At 38.3% G+C, this 14845-nt stretch overlaps 1 pseudogene; it reads right to left on the bottom strand.

Moving 5' to 3' along the window:
* Nucleotides 1-7441: 7441 nt before the first annotated feature.
* LOC133084648 (52 kDa repressor of the inhibitor of the protein kinase-like) lies at nt 7442-9930 on the bottom strand (annotated as a pseudogene).
* Between the last annotated feature and the right edge of the window lie 4915 nt (nt 9931-14845).

The following is a 14845-nucleotide window of genomic DNA, read 5'->3' as shown; positions in this document are numbered from 1 at the left end:
GTTGCCTAGCCATTTAGAACCTTGCCAAAAATAAAGATGATCTCCTGTCTCTGGACAAGGCTTTTATTTTTTTTATTATTATTATTATTTTTTTAAATATTTATTTATTTGGTTGTGCTGGGTCTTATTTCTGGCAGGCGGGATCCTTAGTTGCAGCTCATGGGCTCTTTAGTTGTGGCATGCGAACTCTTAGTTGCGGCATGCATGTGGGATCTAGTTCCCTGGCCAGGGAGCAAACCTGGGCCCCCTGCATTGGGAGCACGGAGTCTTAACCACTGCGCCACCAGGGAATTCCCTGGACAAGGCTTTTAAATGAAATGAAATGGAAATTTTAGGATATAAAAAAGCAAAAAACATTCAAACATTTTTTTTATTTTTCCTTTATTCTCTAAGGCATTTCTAAGCAAAATTTTTGTGTTATTTGGATTGCGTTTAGTCTCCTGCCAAAGGTGAGACTATCTCAAGTATTTGTGCAGTCCAGGGCCACCCAAGCTGACATGGCTTGCGTGGTCCTAGAGCTGGACAGCGTTTGCTGGACAACCTACAGCCCAACTTCCCGGGCAGTATTGAGTGACAGCTTCAAGGAAGAGGGCAATGGGTTCTGATCCCTTTAATACCTCCACCAAGCAAATACTGTGGGCGCTTGGTGACAGTGTGTACTTAACTCTTATTCCTCATTTGAGGCAGTTTCAACATTGACATTCACACAACTTTGTAGCCTCATTCAAAGTACTAAGGGGCAAGTCTCTCTCAACTTTCTAATAGAAACATTAAATAGCAAATAAGCATTAACAAAGAAAGATGTATGACTTCTCATGGACATTCTGCAAAACTGCATGTACTTTTTCCTTATTGATATATATGTATTTACTTTCTTGGAAAGGTCACACAAATCCTGGTAAAAATTACTTCATGATCATAATTTGTTAACTTCATCTTCTTTCCAGAAGAAAAATGAAAAAAATGTATACATCATAGTGTTAGAGACTTTGGCTAGAATTTCCCATAACATTAATTTTCTAAAAAAATTTAAATATAGTAAAATGTATATACATTTTTGTAGCCTGTTCTTTTTTTTTACTTAATATTATCATATAAACATTACCTTAATGTTGTTAAAATTAATTATATTCTTAATGTAATTTATTTAATTAAATAAAACTTACTTTAAGCATTCCATTGTAACTAGTTAACCATTTTCCCATTGTTGACACTTAAGTTGTTTTCAGTGTTTGCTTTTATAATTAAGGATTTTACAGATATCATTGTGCATACAGTTTTGTTGACTTTCAGATTATGTCCCCATGATAATATACAGAAGTGAAATTCTTAAGGCTCTTACTACAACACAATATAAAGATGGCTATAGAAAATATAGGACTAAACTAGCGATACCTCAACTGAATTTGGGGCCCAACATTTCAGTTTTTTTCTGTTAACATAAATACAGGCAAGCAAAGAAAATAAATATTTAAGAGATTATTTATCAGACTCTTCTGGAATCTACTTTGTTCCAGACACTGTGCTAAGTTCTGTAGAGGCTATGAAGATCAATAAATAAAATTCCTTCTCTTAAGCTTACTATGATTATATTTACTAATATTACATTATTATAATATAATAATGTATTATAACCCACAGCCCATTATTCTAATTTAGTTTCATCTTGGTATTTAAAGTTCTTCAGGGTCATATTCCCATTTTGCTGTATGCTTTGGGCCTTTAAGCTACTTTAATATTGGCCTAAGCAAGATGTTTGGAAAGTGAAAAATAATATAATTCATGTCAAATTACAAATGAATCGTTTGGGGTAGATATGGTTTTATATAACAGAAAGGCATAAATTACTATGGATTATGCTTCTAATAAATTAACAAAAGGTAACTGCATCAGGATTTTAGTGAACTCTGTACAAAAAATACTCACTTCAGTCACACTTTAAAGGAAATGATATTAGGCAAGAGTTGTGGTGTGGAAGATGATATCCTAAAAATGACTTGAACTTCATGGTAAAAACATAGTCTTCCCATTCAACACAAAGGAGAATTATACGTTCTAATGCTGAAGGGTTCAGAGTGAGGCATTTATGGAATTATGAGTAGGCCATATCAATATGGCATGATATTGTCACACCCATCAGCTGCTGGCTTATCCATCCCTAATATTTCCAGGCCTTGAGCCAATGTATTCATTTAATCCAAATACCAACATTACCAGATAATGGTTCTGATTTTTTAAACATTCATTCATTCATTTATTTATTTGGCTGCGTTGGGTCTTCGTTGCTGTGCGCGGGCTTTCTCTAGTTATGGCGAGCGAGGGCTACTCTTTGTTGCAGTGTGCGGGCTTCTCATTGCAGTGGCTTCTCTTGTTGCGGAGCACAGGCTCTAGGCGCGCGGGCTTCAGTAGTTGTGGCACGCAGGCTCAGTAGTTGTGGCTCGTGGGCTCTAGAGTGCAGGCTCAGTAGTTGTGGCACACGGGTTTAGTTGCTCCGCGGCATGTGGGATCTGCCCGGGCCAGGGCTCGAACCCGTGTCCCCTGCATTGGCAGGCGGATTCTTAACCACTGTGCCACCAGGGAAGTCCCAATAGTTCTGATTTGATGTAGGAGATATTCCTCTGCTAAGGAAGGTCCCATGATCCTTACAGGATGACAAAAGGCATAAAGAGAAAAAAAAAGAGAAAAGTTTTGAGTTTTTTTCCTATCGTCAGCACCTAGTTGAGTAGGACCAGATTTTTTTGATTTCCTGCATGATTCTTAGGTTCATCCAATTAAACATGCTGTACCTAGCAGTTTTTCCACAATTTCGGGTGCCCAATATTCCTGTTGTGGTAGTTTTTTTCATTCTCCAAAGAGTTACTTAGGTCTACTTTTAAAAAAGCAGATTAAACGTGGGTAAAAGAACATAATTTAGCTAGTAGTTCTTAACCTTTTTTGTGTCGTGGAATCCTTTTAGAATTTGATTTTTAAAAAACCATGAAAAAGCACATCCATGAAAATGTTACAAAGTTTCATAGAGTTCAAGGATTGCCTTGATCTATGGATGTCACAGGAGTCCATGGTCCCCTGTTGAGAACCCTCATCTAGAGGTTAGAGAGATTGTGTATTAACTATAGCTCTTCCCCGCCCCCCACTCAGATTTTCCTGAACAATACCATAGTTGGTTCTAGATTTGTCTTTGGAGACATACTGATTGAAGAAATCTGCTTTTCAGGTATGATCATTTCTAATAGACTCATAACTAGTTTCTCTGCCTTCAGTGAGGCCACTGAGAAGTTTTACGAAATAGAAAAAAAATGTGCTTAGATATTTGGAGTGCTCTTTATTCATCACATAAACTCTGTTAAAATCACTCTGTGAGGGACTTCCCTGGTGGTCCAGTGGCTAAGACTCTGTGCTCCCAATGCAGGGGGCCCGGGTTTGATCCCTGGTCAGGGAACTAGATCCCATGTGCTGCAACTAAGAGTTCACATGCTGCAACTAAAAGATCCCACACGCGGCAACGAAGATTGTGTGGCAAATAAGACCCAGCTCAGCCAAATAAATAAATAAATAAATATTTTAAAAAAATCACTCTGTGAATTAGTTAAATTTTTTAAAAATAGACTTTATTCTTTTAGAAGCAGTTTCAGATTCACAGCAAAATTGAGCAGAAAAGGCAAGATTTACCATATTCTTCCTTCCTGCCCACCCACAGCCTCCTCCACTATCAACATCCCCCCACCAGAGTGGTACATTTGTTACAATCATTGAACATCATTGACGTATAATAATCACCCAGAGTCCACAGCGTGCATTAGCTTTCCCTTTTTAGTATTGTACGTTCTATGGGTTTGACAAGTGTATAATGACGTGTATCCACCATTATAGCATACGGAGTATTGTCACTGCACCAGAAGTCTTTTGTACTCCACCTCTTGGTCCCTCCTTCCACCCTAACCCCTGGCAATCACTGATCTTTTTACTATCTCCATAGTTTTGCCTTTTCCAGAATGTCATGTTGTTGGAATCATAGAGTATGTAGCTTTTACAGATTGGCTTCTTTTACTTAGTAACATGTACTTAAGTTTCCTCTGTGTCTTTTCATGGCTTTTCATAGCTCATTTCTTTTTAACACTGAATAATATTCCATTGTCTGAATGTACCACAGATTGGGACTTCCCTGGCGGCCCAGTGGTTAAGACTCCACGCTTCCAATGAAGGGGGTGTGGGTTCAATCCCTGGTCAGGGAACAAAGATCCCACATGCCATGTGGCGTGGCCAAAAATAAATAACTAAAATGTACCACAGTTTATTGATTTGCCTGCCGAAGGACATTTGATTGCTCCAACTTTTGGCAACTATGAATAAAGCTGCTATAAACATCTGTGTGCACGTTTTTATATACATATAAGTGTTTTATATACATATAAGTGTTTATTTACTTTTGAGTAAATACCAGGGAGTGTGATTGCTGGATTATATGGTAAGAGGATGTGTTAATTAACTAGATGGGGAATCCTTTCACAAAGTATACGTGTATCAAATCACCACAGTGTATACTTTAAGTATGTTACAATTTTATATGTCAATTATACTTCAATATAAAGCTGATTTTTTTAAGTATTTTTTTTTTAAGTTTTGTAAGTAACTGTCAAACTGTCTTCCAAAGCAGTTGTACCATTTTGCAATGTATGAGAGTTCCTGTTGCTCTACGTATTTGTCAGCATTTAGTGTTGTCAGTGTTCTGGATTTCGGCCATTCTGGTAGTTGTGGCGATCTCACTGTTGTTTTAATTTGCATATCCCTGAAGACGTATAATGTGATGGCATCTTTTCATATGCTTATTTTCCTTCTGTACATCTTTTTTGATGAGGTGTCTGTTAAGGTCTTTGGCCCATTTTTCAGTTGGGTTATTTGTTTTCTTATTGTTGCGTTTTAAGAGTTCTTTGTATATTTTGGACAACAGTCCTTTATCAGATGTGTCTTTTGCAAATATGTCTGTCTGTGGCTTGTCTTCTCATTCTCTTGACATTGTATTCCACAGAGCAGAAGTTTTTAATCTTAATGAAGTCTAGGTTATCAATTATCTCTTTCATGGATCATGCCTTTGGTGTATCTAAAAAGTTACCCCTATATCTAAGGTCAACTAGGATTTTCGCCTATGTTATCTTTATATTTTTGCATTTACATTTAGGCCTGTGATCCATTTTGATTTAGTTTTGGTGAAAGGTATAAGGTCTGTGTCTAGATTCCTTTTTTTTTTTTTTTTGCATGTGTATGTCCAGTTGTTCCAGTACCATTTGTTGAGAAGACTATCTTTGCTCTATTATATTACCTTTGCTCCTTCATTGAAGATCAGTTGACTGTATTTATGTGGGTCAGTTTCTGGGCTCTGTACTCTGTTCCCTTGATCTATTTCTTTATTCTTATGCCCATACCACTCTGTTTTGATTACTGTAGCTTTATAGTAAATCATGAAGTCTGGTGGTATCAGTCTTCCAGTTTTGTTCTTCTCCTTCAATGTTGTGTTGGCTATTCTGGGTCTTTGGCCTCTTCATAGAAACTTTAGAATCAGTTTGTCAACATCTACAAAAATAACTTCCTGGGATTTTTATTGTGATTGTGTTGAATCTATAGAGCAAGTTGGGAAGAACTGATATCTTGACAATATTGAGTCTTCCTGTCTGTGAACATGGAATATCTCTCCATTTATTTAGCTCTTCTCTGATTTTGTTCATCAGAGTTCTGTATTTTTCCTCATATAGACCTTGCATATATTTTGTTAGATTTATACCTCAGTATTAGATTTTTTAAGTGCTAATGTAAATGGTAGTGTGTTTTTCAATTTAGATTACACTTCTTCATTGCTGGTACATAAGAAAATGATTGGCTTTTGTATATTAACTTTGTATCCTGCAACCTTGCTATAATTGCTTATTAGTTCCAGGATTTTTTTGGTTGATTCTTTCACATTTTCTACACAGACAATTACCTTCTCACCATTAAGTATTTTAGTTGTATTCTGTAGATGTTCTTTATGAAGTTGAGGATATTTCCCTCTATTCCTAGTTTTCTGATAGATTTTATTAGGAATGGGTGTTGGATTTTGTCAAATGTTTTTCCTGCATTTATTGATATGATCATGTGATTTTCTTTAGCCTGTTGATGTGATGGATTACATTAGTTGATTTTTGAATGTTGAACCAATCTTGCATACCTGGGATAAATCCCACTTGGTCATGGTGTATAATACTTTTTATACATTATTGGATTTGGTTTGCTAATATTTTGCTAAATATTTTTGCATATATGTTCATGAGAGAGATCAGTCTGTTGTTTCCTTTTCTTGTAATGTCTTTGTCTAGTTTTGATATCATGGTAATTCTGGCCTCATAAAATCAGTTAGGAAGTATTTCCTCTGCTTCTGTCTTCTGAAAGCGATTATAGAGAATTGGTGTAATTTTTTCCGTATTAAAAGTTTGGAAGAATTCACCAGCAAACTCATCTAGGCACAATGTTTTCAAAATGAAATGTTAAAACAAATTTATCGAAAAGCCAAATCCATATTTTATTTATATTGAAATAAGCTTATTTCGTTGAAATAAGATGAAATAAAAATTCATTTAGATTAAAATAAAATTTATTTTCCTCACTAAAGACAATAGCCATATATACTGTTTTATTCCTAAATGAACCACAAAATATTTATTTTTGCACGTTTTCCAGCTCAAGATGAAGTAAGTGTAGTCAGAGAAAAAGCAGAAGAAAACAGTAAATCAGTTGTATCCATTGCTTCTAATTCTGTCTTGAGCATGATGCAGAAGTGTTTAACATATACCTGATAAAAAGGTTATGATAGAAGAAGGTGTAGGCTCCTCAAAGTAACGTAAATAGCAGCAACCATATGTGGAACAACAGTGGTAGGCTCTTCATCTGAACTTCAATTGTAACTTGTTCCTTTAGGTTCACTTGATAAAGACAAAACTACACTGTTTAACCAGCTCACAGTTTCTCTCTCTCTCTCTCTCTCTCTGGTAATTCCCTTCACTGTACATTACAAATGTTTAACAATATACTTAAACCTTCAACTAGTCAAAGGTCAGTTGTGAGATTCGTTGTAATATTTTATAAAATGTATTCCTTCCTCCCACACCTCCCCAAAATTTATTCCCTCAAAAAACTGATAACTCAATACAGTTGGGTCCACAGTGATAACAAATGCTATGTTTGAAATGACTTTGAACAATTCCAGAGTGCCGGTACCAGAGATCACGCAGAAATGAAATGTGGTGCTTTCAATACTATCTTCTGGAAGACCAGATAAGTTTTCAAAGTGTGAGCGTTAAAACGGTGGTTGTTTAAACAGGTAGATTATCAATGGCTAATGTATTCAGTCAGAGCCCTGTAGGCAAAAATATTCAAAGATTAAGGTGCCTACGTGCACCTTACAGCTTTTACTTCAAATATTAAATATAGGAGAAAACCTATCTTTAAACATTCTTTTAGGTATTTTGATGGTTTATGAATTATCTGTAGGAAGCATAGTTGTATAGTTTGATATATGTGTCTACCATGAAATCCAGGTCATATTTTACATAAAAATTCATTTAAAACAAAACCAAGTTACTTGAGCTTAGGTCTGTCAAAGTGTTCCTCAGGTGTGCTTTGAGATGCTTTCCTCCATTTTCATGGGGCTCATTCTCAACCTCCATCACAGGAAGAATGCAAAGGCCCTTCGGCAATGCATAAACATTAGGAAAAAACTTGAGTCCAGGCAGGTGGAGGGCTTCATAAGGGGTGGATGGAAGCTCTACCTCTGTCCTTCTGTGTTTCTGCTTGATTCTCCAATTGTAGAGCTGGGCTGAGAGTGTGTCAGGGTTGGCTAAGTCACTTGTGTACACATCAGCATGCTATTCCTCTGATGTGTTGAATTTGATCTGTCCTGTGACCGATGGTACCAGAGATAAGCATTTACAGGCTTTGGGGTGTTGTTCTGAGTATATACAGTTGATACTTGAACAACTTGGGGGTTAGGGGCACCAACATTGCCTGCAGTCGATCTGCATGTAACTTACAGTCAGCTCTCCCTAACCACAGTTCCTCCCTATCCATGGATTTGCCCAACTGTGGATCACATAGTACTGTGGTATTTATTATTGCAAAAGTCCCGCATAAGTGGTCCCGTGCAGTTCAAACCTGTGTTGTTCAGGGGTCAGCTGTATCTTTAAGTTCCCGAGTAATGTGCTCCACTGTTGGAACACTTAGGGATTCTTCAGAGTAAGTCTCAGAGGTTAATTGAGATTCCAGGTTACCTTGCTGAACTCTGTGGAATTTCCCAGGGAGTTTCATTTGAATATCAGGTTTGGTTATCAAACTTATGGCTTCCTCAAACCAAAATCCATGGTAAGTTTTAATATTTTCCATCACCTCATTAGTGAATGCAACGCTGCAATCATTCTACTGACTGCAAAGAAAACGTCAAAGATTTGCCCCCTGGAGATTTTCTCCAAAGACTCTCGAAAAAGATAGGACTTTTTAAAGAAGTTAAGATAGGACACTTTAAAGGACAACAGTGACAAAAATGAAATAAAAATCTGTTGATACACTGCAGAGGACAAATGCTCAGCCAGCTAGACGGTTATTCCATCTAAACATAAAGTAAGTGCTTGCAGGAGATCTATTTAAATTTCAAAAGCATCATTCTTGTCTGTCCACTGAGAATGATAAATTTCCTTCAGGTCATTACCCTTTTCATTATTCTGAGAAGAGACAGAAATTACATTGTCAAGTTCTAAAAGAGTCATGGTAATTGATGGATAAAAGAACAACCTTCCTCAGTTGTTCCCAATGCAACAGGTACGCCCCTAACAGGCACTGATTTTGCCAACCACATATGTAAGGCACAGGAAGAACAGAGTGTGTAGACAGCTTAGGGATACTTCCCTATGAGTCTTAAAGCAACAACTTTCATTTTTGAAGAAAATCTACTGGATACAATGTCTGCCTGGCCATGACAGTGCTCCATATTAAGTCCCTACTTCTCAGTTACCCCAGTGTGAAATTACACAACCAGAATTTCTGTATCAACTTGATGAGGAAGGAAGCCTACAAATTCTTCTCTTGAGTATGAAATTCATCAGCAAACCTCACCAGGACGGTCTGGTGTTCTTCCCCAGCTATGTTCACACATTGTCATGATCATGAGTCCCTCACTTCCCTGAGGGTTTCTTCCTGAATGAGGCTCTCATGGATCTCTAGCAGCTGATTCTGCTGTTTGCCAACAGAGTATGTTAACTGGTGTTGTCTCAAAATGCCTTCTCAGCACCTCTTCACCAGAATTTGTCTTGCATTTCTGCAGTGCTTGAGAGTTATCAGAAGTCAAGAGAATTTATGGGAGTTCATCAGCCGCATGTCCATCCAGAGGTAGGTTTTGTTTTACATAAGAATTGAAATTTCAATACAAACTACTATGTATAAAATAAATAGTAAACAAGGACATACTGTACAGCACAGGGAAATATAGCCATTATGTTGTAATAACTTTAAATGGAGTATACTCTATAAAAGTATTGAACCACTATGTTGTACACCTGAAACTAATATAATATTGTAAATCAACTATACTTAAATCTAAAAAAAAAAGTTCTTTTAAGGAAATTTCAAATAAAGGTTTTTAGGTATTGTTTCCATTCTCTTCAAGAGTTAAAGATAAAATGTCTTCATCCAGTTCTTCACCTCCTTCTTCTGCACGGGGGGTCTGAGCATCACTTTGTATCCTTATATTTTTGTTCCTGTTCAGAAGTTTTGTTGATTTTGGTTTTGGTTTTTATGTTTCAGTGTCATGATTTCACCTTCACTCAATTCTTTTGTTTTCTGTCTATTAGGCAGATTGTTCAGATGACTGGTGAGATAAAAAAGTGTACTATAATGACTATTTCTACAGATCATAGAGGTCTCAAAGTGTTTGGCACATCACCAATAATGTTTTATCTTCTAAGTTTTATATTTTTAAATCTGCTTTGCTATGCTTCTTCACCTGCTCTGCATCTGGCCGGGTCCTCCAGGGAACCTAAAGACCAGCTCTGACTCTTCCTTGTGCAGTGGGGGCCGTGAAGGAGTTAAGCATCCTCATCTCTCAAGTCTTGCTTCCCCCTTCCTGTCTCCTCAGGGCATCCCACCCTCAGGCAAGGTTGGGGACGAGAACCAGCCTAACTCTCCCAACCTAGAATTCTATGCCCAAACTACCAATTAAATATGAGAGTAGAAAAAGACTATTTTAGGTATGCAAACATTCACCCCAAAATTTACCTCTCTTGCATTCTGGGGTAGGCACGCTTCTAAACTGCCCCCCCAGTGACTTTGCCTCTGTGTGTGGGCTGGACCTAATGGTTTGCTTCTAATAAATAGAACATGGCAAAAATGATGGATATCACTTCCAAGATTAGGTTACAAAAGACTGACTAGGTCATGCTTGCTTTCTCTCTTGTTCTGATGAAGTTAGTTCATTGTAATTTAAATGTGACTACTAGCATAGTTCATACTACTTAAAGTTTGAAAGCTTTTCTAGTATAGACTAGCATCATAAATTTTGTTTTAGTATTACCTACAAAGTATCTGAAACCACAGCAATGTCAAGCATTGAATGTTCTACACATACAGAAACTCTCTTTCCTGAGATTTTTAGCCTTCCACATGTGCTCTTGCATTTTGTTCATTCAATGTCTGTTCTAATTATTTATTGCTGCACACCAAACCACTTCCAAACCTAGCAACATAAAAACAAAAGTTTTATTATCCTAATGAAATTCAGATAGGGCATGGTGGGGACATTTTATCTCTGCTCCACAATGTCCAGGGCCTCAGTGGGGAAGACTCAAAGGCTGAGGGGTGATTTGAAAGGCTGGAAACTGGAATCACATGGAGGCTTCCTCACTCCATGCTGGCACCTGGGCTGGGATGACATGAAGGCTGGGCTGGCTGGGGCTGTTGAGAAGAGCACCTATGTGGGGCCTCTCTCTGGTGTGGGCTTCTCCCAGGATGGTGGCCAAGTTCCAAGAGGAACCGTCCTGAGCATGAGTGTTCCAGGAGACCCAGGCGGGAGCTCTGTGGCCTTTTATGACCTCACCTCAGCAGTCACAGAGCATCACTTCTTCCACACTCTATTGCAGGGGTCAGCAAACAGTGACCCGATGCCTAATCCATCCTGCCACCTGACTTTGTAAAGAAAGTGTTATTGGAACATAGCCATGTCCATTCGTTTATGTATCTTCTGTGTCTCCTTTCGTGCTCTGATGTAGAGTTGAGTAGTTGCAACAGAGACCATATGGTCTGCAAAGCCTAAAATATTTACTATCTGGTCCTTTACAGAAAAGGTTTGCTGAGCCCTGCCCTATTGGTTAAAGCAGTCACTAGCTATTCTGTGTCAAGGGGAGGAAACAAACCCCACTCTTGGAGGGGGTTGTGTCAAAGAAGGTACAGCTATTTAAAAAAATCACCATGGCACCTGTTTGCCTCTCAGATTTTAATCCTTGTTTGGTTTTTAATTTTGTAAGCTATTTAAAATAGCTCTTCTATTTGTATACTAAAGTTCTGTTAGAGAAAGTTAAAAAGTGAGAGTCAACTATGTTATTTCAACTTTTATTCTTTTTTTCTTTTCTTTGTTTATTTTTTTTTTTAGGCCGTGCCATGCAGCATGTGGAGTAGTTACCCAACTAGGGATTGAACCCGTGCCCCCTGCATTGGGAGCGCAGAGTCTTAACCACTGAACCAGCAGGGAAGTCCCTCTTTTTTCTTTTTAAACTTGCTTGTGTCAGCTCCTGTGGGTAAATATTTGGCTGGTAATTCTTTCAGAGAAAGGTTAGAAAGGTTAATCCATGTCCACAGAGTTAATATCAGAGATAAGGAAGACCTTTAGTCCTCCCCCACCCCCCCCCAAAAAGTGGAAATGGTAAACAATTGTCCAGACAGTTAAGTCTCCCTTGGTCAAGAAGTTTCAGGTTTTGAAAATTATTAACTACATATTTATGAAAAATTTTTTTACTTAAATATGCTGTATTGGTGCCATTTTAATTAATCCCCCAATTTCCTCATCTGTAGAATGAGGGGGTTGGGTAGTTGGTGGCTCTCAATGCAGGCTGCATATTCAGATCATCAGGATCCCTGGTCCCCATCCTAGATAATTAAATCAGAATGTCTGAGTATAAGCTGAGATTGAGCTCAATAAATACTAGAGGAGAAAGAAATTCATAAACTTTAAAAGATATTATCTCAATATATTTTCTTGAAGTATTTCCTACAACCACAGAGTTCTGTCATATCATTCCTGGGTGGCGATGATGTGAAACTATTGTAGCTCACAGCTACTCCAAGAAAGGTCTGCTTTTACATCAATTCGCCACATATTCTGAGCCAAACTGGAATGCCCTGGAATTCTTCAAAGGGAAAAGAAATGCTCAGATGAGCAGACTTCTCCCATTGGAATTCTCCTTAACAGCTGACACAAGACTAAACAAAACCTCTTCCCCAAAGGCTTATCTTCTGGGTCTACCCTGAAGGTAAGAGGTCCCTTAGCCACCCTACAGTTTGTAGACAAACTAGAAATCCCCAATCTCCCCACAGGTTCATGACTGGATGCAGGACAAGTACACCAAAGGGATTCCTTATGATAGTGGCTTCTGGAACACACTACTGGAAAGTTAGGCTACCTTGAAAATAGTTATTGATATTCAGACAGTGTTCCTAGGGATAAATTAGACTAGACCAAAGAATACTGCATTTAGGGTACTTGTGTTCTAGGAATTGAGTGGAAAATTCCCCTGGGGTTCTCATTCTTTTACCTTTGCCTTCCCTAAAGAACCAAAGCACTCGTTAAAACCAGTAAGGAAATGCCTACATACATGGTCAGGATCCAGTACTCTAGAAGGGGCAGTTGAATAACCATATTACATGCCTGATATGCTATATTAGAACCTTACATTCCTCAGTGTCTGGTGCTCTGGCTTTTGCCAGAAGCTTAACAAAAGACATGTAGACATCCATCACACTCCTTGCAGTGGTAGCAAAGTCACCAGTCATCAAGGCATGGATTTCAGAGAGCAATAGCCTGCAATGCACGGACAAATTAGAAGTGCCGCTGTATGCAAACTAGAACGATAATCAGGATTGGATGTGGGCAGCCACAGATGAAAGAACACCAGCTATTCTGCTCACGAAACAACCCCAGAAGTAGAAGGAGCAAGTTATTTTACTGTGGGAACCTGAATTCGGAGAATTAAGTAGTCAACCATTCGGAAAACCTCAAGTTAACTGAACGGCAGGGATGAGTTTCTATCATTGTGGAAAGTTCCTACAAAAAAAGTTATTGAAAAACCTTCTATACCCAGCAGAGCTCTGGGGACTCTGAGATGTGTTTATAAAAATATCTGAGATTACCTAATGAAAAAGATATATGCTACTTACCATACCCACAAGAATTGTTTCCCGCTGCCCTCAGAGTTTCTGTGGCTGCTATGCCCGAAGTAACCTTCATTAACCAGGCAATCTGCAAACAAGATGGCAAAGTAAACAATAAAAATGTATTCTCCTTCCTACTTCCATTAATCCCCAGAACTAAATACTGGTATGATATGGGTCAGTTTTCTGGTCTGGACACTAGTTTTGCTTTGGCTTCAGTGAATGCCCCTGGAATTTACTTTATATGGAGTATATTGGGTTGGCCAAAAATTTCTTTTGGGTTTTTCCATAAGAGGTTACGGAAAAACCCAAACAAACTTTTTGGCCAAACCAATACTTCCCAGGTTCTTCCTAAGGTTCCCCAGTGTAAGGATGGCTGCTTGAACCAGCACAGGGGAAACTGCTTCATTGCTATTAACACAGAGTTGACTCAGTTTCCCATTTGCAGATTACCGCCCTGAGGTCATTTATGAACTTAACTGATCTCATCATATTGGCTTTTTTCCAACCAAGGTAGCTGAATTTGTTTTTTTTTTTCTAGATTAGTATTTTTATGCCCCTATTGTAGTGAAAGCCAAGCCTCTTTGCTCTATAACTATGACAGGAAATTATTAGTCTACAGCAAGCCTTCTAGAGAGTGAAGGAAAGATGGGGGTGTTAACTCATTCTCTAAACTGAGTTCCTTGGAAGAATCAGAAGTCATCCTAGATGCCATCCAGTAGTGGGTGGCAGAGCATCCCCATCAACCAGGAATTTCAGGATAAGAAAGCAGTCTCTGTTACACTGACCTTGCAAACTGACTCTTCATCTTTGCTTGCTGCCTCTGAAATGGCTGCCCCCGGAGGCTTTGCCGTATTGCAACTGATCTATCTGGCAGTGGAAGAGTCCAAATCCAGGATAAAAAGTAGACAAATGGTAGAGGAAGAAAATGAGTAGCTTCTACATTCCACTGCACATTGATATCTCATTATAATAAAAATGCTCTTTCTTAACACAGCCTCTCTGACATTTTACCATACTCATCTTTGGGCAGAGTTTACTCTCTTTCTCATTATTTCTAGAAGAATCTTTCTTGTCAGACACTATGGACAGACACTTGGCCCTGAATTCTACTGCTTTTCCCCCAAATTTCCTTGTGTAGGGTATAGCAGTTTTCTCTAGCTGAGTTGTTTATAGGCCCATAAAATCTTAACAGTTTTCATAAAATGTGCCATAAAAATAATATCTAACACAACAGGGAGGCACAGAACCTCTTGGCAGCTGCTACCAATGGAGCATGAGCCCTATCCTGTAGCCGCTGAGATGCTGTGGATTAAATTTCTCTGAATAAGTTTGTGGCCTGTCAGTAGTTGTTCCAGCATAAGAATAAATGTCTCTCTGGAATAGAGGAATGGGCAGGGAATGAATAACG

This window comes from Eubalaena glacialis, chromosome 2 (genome assembly GCF_028564815.1).
Source record: "Eubalaena glacialis isolate mEubGla1 chromosome 2, mEubGla1.1.hap2.+ XY, whole genome shotgun sequence".
Classification (NCBI taxonomy): domain Eukaryota; kingdom Metazoa; phylum Chordata; class Mammalia; order Artiodactyla; family Balaenidae; genus Eubalaena; species Eubalaena glacialis.
Note: the sequence above shows the minus strand (reverse complement) of the source record. Positions and strands in the feature narration are given on the sequence as shown.